The 6941-nt window shown below is 33.8% G+C and overlaps 1 protein-coding gene across 1 annotated transcript in view; it reads left to right on the plus strand.

Annotated features, from left to right (window-relative positions):
• The window catches only part of si:dkey-247k7.2 (uncharacterized protein LOC797677 homolog), a 153769-nt gene that overhangs the window by 39494 nt on the left and 107334 nt on the right, over window positions 1-6941 (plus strand). The window lies entirely within an intron of this gene.

Raw genomic sequence — 6941 nt, forward strand, 5'->3', positions numbered from 1 at the left:
ATTTTGACGCATTCTGATGACGTATGACTTCGCGTTCGAGAATACTGTATGCACGGCTGGGATTTTTCAATTCCCTCAATACTTTGAAATGTAGGCTATTAAAATGTTTTACATTAGCCCTTTTAAAAAATGAAAAGTGAAAAAGCACTGAAACTTTATGATCTCCTTGTAATTTCAAATTTATTGTCCAAATTGTTGCTTTTGTTCGCCAATGTAAATTGCATTCTGTATTTACATTAATTTTGCATACGATTTTGTATATAAAATATGCACGGTTGGTCATTATCGAACTGAACCCCAATTTTAGCAATCTAAGGGGACATTCTATAACATTCGTTCACATAGGTGTAATGCGTTGAGTTGTTTTGATTTTTCAGTAAATATCGTACGTTATAATTCCCTACAGGAAATCTCCCAATTTCAAGGATGAGGAGATTGAATATGTGGCTAAAGAGATCAAGCTGATATTACCTATACCTGTTAAACAGAATCGAAGCTCTGAGGCTCACGCTGCTGATGGAGAGATACAACTCCTCTTGTGTTTCATGGCCCATTTGTTCTTTAATTGTTAAGTGCCTGATAAAACCACTGGGGTTAATGTCAGCGACATACTGACCACAGAATGCAATCCTACTGTTACTAATCCTTTTCACTATTTATAAGGCTGTTCAATTATTTCTGTGTTGGCACCTTTTGCCCACATCCTTTGGATGAACTGTACCTTCTATAAGTCTCTCTCTCGCTCTCTCTCACGCGCACACAAACACACTCTATCTCTCTCTATCACACACACACACACACACACACACACACACACACACACACACACACACACACACACACACACACACACACACACACACACACACACACACACGTAGTGTTTCCATGTTTTATGGGGACTTTCCATAGACATAATGGTTTTTATATTGTACAAACTTTATATTCTATCCCCTAAACCTAACCCTACCCCTAAACCTAACCCTCACAGAAAAATTTCTGCATTTTTACATTTTCAAAAAACATAATTTAGTATGATTTATAAGCTGTTTTCCTCATGGGGACCGACAAAATGTCCCCACAAGGTCAAAAATTTCGGGTTTTACTATCCTTATGGGGACATTTGGTCCCCACAAAGTGATAAATACACACACACACACACACACACACACTCACACAAAATAAAAAACAGTAGCTAAACTGCTGAAACAGGTGCTGGATGTGTTCACTGAGAGAATGAAACTCAGGGATAACTTGTTGTAATTTCATATATAATTAATATATATCTCTGAGGTGTAAGTAATTTTCACAGTGAAGGAGGAAGTTTATTACCTCTGTCTATTCTTCACCTGATGTACAATGGACTCATGTTCGATCTTCTTTAGGTTGCCATGTCTTTTTATGCCTTTATATTTCAATGGCCAGTTGGTGCTCACTTATATGGAAGCCCAGCAGTGACTTTTAAAAAGAATGAAGGAATAAATTATCAATATTAATTTGAAAATAAAAAAGTAAATACATTTATAAAAGGACAAATAAACACACATTTAAATGTGTTTATTTAATTCATGTTTTAAAATGTACTTATATTTAGCAAAAAATAAAAAAATAAATAAAAAAATAAAACAGCACATTAATAAGTAATTTTTAAATGCACCTTTTAAATAGTGTTTTTAAAAAGCCTTTGGCAAAAGCTTTTCTTCATTCATTTGCCAACTGCTTTTCTTTATTGTTTGACTTTTCCTTTTCTTTTTCCACTTGTCAGTCCATACCTGCTAAAGCCCAGCTGTGCCAATTAAAATAAATGAAGGAATAAATTATCAATCTATTAATTTGAAAATAAAAACTTGAATAAATAAGTCAATTTATAAATGGACAAAATATAAAAAGAAACATTTAAATGTGTTTATTTATTTCATGTTTATAAATGTAATTATATTTAACAATAAAATTATGCATTAATAAATAATATTTATTTCATGTTTAAAATGTCATTAAATGTAGCTATAAATTAGTACATTAATGAGTCTTTTAAATGGACTTTAAAAGCACCTTTTAAATTGCATTTTAAAAAGGTATTTGGCAATTGATTTACTTATTTGCCAATGGCTTTTCTTTTACTTTTTCATTTTGCTTTTCCTTTTTTTCTTCTCCATTTGAGAATCGAGTTAAAAGAAATGCCACTGGACTGTTGACTGGTGGGAGCAACCAATTCACTTTTGACTTAAAGACACACCCTCTCTGCCACGTGCCACTCAAAGAGTATGTAAGACGTCAGTATGAGCCATTTACATGATATTGCTCTGTACAATTACCTACAGATAACCTACACAATATTAGGCAGGTGGTTATAATGTTGTGGCTGATCAGTGTATGTATCAGCAGGACTTTGAACCCATTTGTAAAATTAAAGTTTATACAGATCAGTTGGCTTTTTAATGAAAACATTGATCTGACTGTGGTAAGAAAAGGGCTTTGATGGTAAATGCCTTAAAGTTGGAGGGGCTTATTACAAATTAATGACATAATCTACTACACTGTTACCCAGATCTGAACTGTAAGTAAAGCATCCACAAGAATCTCCTATGATTCTGTCATTGAGAATATAAAGACCTTTGACAGAGTTGTAATACATCCTTTCTATTTCTGTGGAGAAATGACTTAACTATGTTTTATATTGTGAATGGTAGACACATATTTAGCAGCTAGTGTGGTTGTGTTGTCATCTTCTCCAAGAACATACTTTATGTGAGTTTCTCTGTATCAGAAAATGTATGGAATAAATTATGAAATTTTTCAAATTTTGTTAAGAATGTTTCTCTGACTGTGTGGTACTTTGGTCATAAAAAGAAGTGTTTCTCATCTTCTATTTGGTTTGTATCACACTGTATCTGCATATCCTCTACTTTCTCTGTAACCAGGACTCTAGATATATTTAGACAGAATCTTTCTTTCTTTTAGTTGTTTAATTGATAATAATTAGCAAATGTCTTAGTTCTTTTATTCTAGGATAGAATAGCAGTTTGTTGTGGAGTTCAAATTCAGTTTTTAATATTTTTAGGTTTTTGTCAATTTCTTTAAGGTAAGGTAAGGTAGTGTATTTATATAGCAGAATAAAAATAACGGGTAGTTGACCAATGTGCTGTACAATTTGTAAACATATGCAAAGACCAAAAATACACAAAACACTAATATTATACAACACATACATCTAACTTCTCACATAAAAACAACAAGCTACTAACATATTGGCAACATATCAGTAAGACTTAGACAAGAAAGCCAGAGTAAAAAGAGATTTAAAAGACACCACTGTGGATGCAGTTCGAAATTTTCATCTAGACCTCGGGACAATCAGTCATTTTTGGTCAGAGGACCTAAGTGATCTTGATGGTAAGTATATCTGTAATAAATCTGAGAGATAGGGTGGTGACATACCATTTAGAGATTTAAAAAAAAAAAAAATCAATCCTATAATGAATTGGCAACCAATGTAATGAAAACAAAATTGGAGTGATGTGGTCCCGCTTTGGAGAACCTGTCAACAATCTTGCTGCAGCATTTCGAACAATTTTACTGACTAATCCCTACATATAAGGAATTACAGTAGTCCAAACATGATGACACAAATGCGTGCATCACTCTCTCCAAATCATAAAATGACAAACATGGCTTGACGTTTGCCAAAGTTCTTAATTGGAAAAAGCTTGATCGGACAACTGCATTAATCTGTTCGTCAAATTTTAGGGAGTCATCAATAATTACCCCTAAGTTTTTTACCATGTGTTTTCCATAAATGGATAAAGGGCCTAAATCAAAACAGGCGGACCCAGATACATTAGGGGGTACAAACACAATAATCTCATTCAATTAAATGCAGGAAATTGACAGCCAACCAAGTTTTTAAATCATTCAGACATGCTAGAAGAGGCCCTAATGAATTATCCTAATTTTTTACTGGCATATATATTTGTGTGTCATCTGCATAACAATGGAATGATACTTTGTGTTTTTAAAAAATAGTGCCAATTGGAATAACGAAAACAGGATGGGTCCCAAAATGGATCCTTGAGGAATCCCACATGTAAGTGGAGCCAACGATGATGTAAATGCACCCATGGCAACTGAAAAACTTCTGTTTGTTAGGTAGGACTTAAACCAATTTAAAACCGCACCTCGTATCCCTACCGCTCAAGCCGTGCAATAAGAATGTTGTGATCTATGGTGTCAAATGCCACACTTAGATCAAGTATCATCAAAACTGGAGCATTACCAGAATCCACAGTTAATATCGTTGATAACCTTTAAAAGTGCAGTTTCTATACTGTGATGTTCCCTAAATCCAGACTGCATTACTTCAAAAAGCCAATTCTTATTCATAAAGACTGAGAACTGCTTTCTCCAATATCTTTGAGAGAAAGGACAATTTTGAAATAGGTCTGTAATTAGTAATTTAACAATAAGTTTAGATTTATAATTGGAGTGGATAACATATTTGCTTTCATTAACAAGTTTCAGAGCAAGAATATTCAGAGGGTGTGATACAGCAGGGTTTAATTGGCAAGTAGGGCTTTATATTTGATAGATTCTTGATCAGACTGTTTGAGGTGATGCCAGAATTGCAAGACTCTTTTCTGAATTTCAATGCTTAAGGGGATTAGACCTAAATCAGCCATACATGCACTATTTGAGGTGATTCTGTGTATGTATACCTACATTTCTTTTTGCAAATTCGTTGCATTTTTTATATTTAAGTTTTATCCCAATGGTGAAAAATTGTCATTGGATATTTCACATCTATATATTAGTATTTGTTTTATTATATAATTATATGGTCAATTTATTTATCTGAATCGCGATTTGATGGCATAAAATACCCTCCGAGACTTTTCCCCCAATGTTTTTACAGCCAGGTTAAATCCTGCATATACACTTATTTCAATGCCCAGATAACTGTAGGTGGAGCTGTGTTGTAGGACCTCTCCTCTGAGATCGGGCCCTATTCTGGAACAACATGATTCTGGTTTTATCCAGGTTGACTGAGAGTGCCCAGTCGTGACATTATTGTTTCAGCGGGGTGAGGCTCTGCTGAAGCCCCTCTGCTGTATATGAAAGTAGCATAAGATCACCTGCATACAGCAGACACTTCAATTCAGTGTCATGTAGAGTGAGGTCAGGGATGCTGGACTGCTCCAGAGCTTCTGCAAGATCATTTAACTAGATGTTGAATAGTTGGACTCAGACTGCATCCCTGTCTCACTCCACGGCCCTGCTGGAAGAATGCATTTATCTGATTTCCCATTTTTACTGCACATTTACTTTTTGCATACATGGATTGTATAATAGCAAATGTTTCCCAACAATGCCTATTTGTAGGAGTTTGTAAAGAACAACCATCATGCCAAATAGAGTTGAATGCTTTTTAAAATCTACAAAGCATACAAATATTTTGCCTTGATGTTTTTGTCTATTAGGGTATGGAGAGAGTAGCTGTGATCAGAGGTGTGTTGTTTTGGTAAAAAGCCAATTTGTGATTTATTTAGGATTTTGTGTTTTGTAAGGAATGTGACTATACAAGTATTTATTATACTGCAGAATAACGTCCCCAGGACAATTCCTCAGGGAAGATACTACACCATAAAACCAAATTAAATAATTTGACTAGAGCTTGAATGTCGTTTTTAAGCATTTCATTACTAATGCCGTCTTGTCCAAGTGCTTTCTTTAATTTAACATCTTTAATATGTTCAATTATTTCTGACAGCATTATATATGTATCCAAATGCTTTTGATAGTTTTTTTTTTATGTTTTCATGAAATCTTCAGGTTTTTTGGGGGGACTGGTTGAGGTCTGTTGGTTCAATTGTTTGATATTGCTTTTTAAAATAAGATTTTCAAATTTCTGCATTTAGGAGTTGTGTTTCAGATGCCAAAATGTGTTTTGGTTTATTGATTAATTAATTAAAATGTAATTTAATTTAATACAAATTAAAATAGTTCTCTTGTTGCATACGAGTCTTTTGAACTTTTTCTGGCAGTTTGAGAGAGTGAGCCTTGTCACCTGATTGGCTGGTTCTTTATGCTTTTTGTTGAGTCTTAGTTCTTTTCTAAGACAGTTACATTATCGAACCAGACAGCATTGTTTGTTTTATGGTTGTCTAGTGTAAGATAAATGATGTAATTAATTTGGTCTTTTGCTGAATTTATTCCATTTACCTCTGGGGGAAATTAGTGGACACAAAATCATCTATGTAATATTATAGAGTTGTTCATGTTATCTTTGAGTTTTTCAATGTTTGCTTGGTTCCATTTGAGTTTGATTTTCAAAGGAAATATTTGTTCAGATTCTTGAGGTCATGGTCCATTTGTTTGATTATTTTAAGAGCACTGTTTGACAGTGATCAGAAATTGGGAGTTGAGGTCTGACTAAATATATTGAAGTTTGGATCAATGTCTGTAATTGAATAATCACCCACACTAGCCCCCAATGTGGAGCAGTATATAAATCTCCCAAGAGAATATCCTCGGATTCATTTATGATGTAAAGCCTCAATCCTATACACAGCTTTAACATCTGCTTTCTATTTGTGTTGACTAAACAGTCAGCTGTTTCTTGGACTGATAATTGATGTTGTTTGTGATATGGTGTCATCATTTATGTAAATATCATCTACTATATAATCAATTTATCTCCCAGTTCCACACATCGGGACATTTCCTCTGGACCGAAAATGTAAGATACCAGTCCGCAGCTGTAGAAAGCATTTTTCTTGGTAATATGGAGTCTCATGTGGTGGAATTTATACAGCACAGAGATAAAGATCACTAGTGAGTTTATTTCAAGCAAACAGATCTTTTTTTTTTTTTTTGGCAATTTTATTCAAGTGTTTTAAATTGTCTTTGTGCCATATTAATATTCTATATTAATATTATATATTAAT

This window comes from Xyrauchen texanus, chromosome 15 (genome assembly GCF_025860055.1).
Source record: "Xyrauchen texanus isolate HMW12.3.18 chromosome 15, RBS_HiC_50CHRs, whole genome shotgun sequence".
NCBI lineage: Eukaryota > Metazoa > Chordata > Actinopteri > Cypriniformes > Catostomidae > Xyrauchen > Xyrauchen texanus.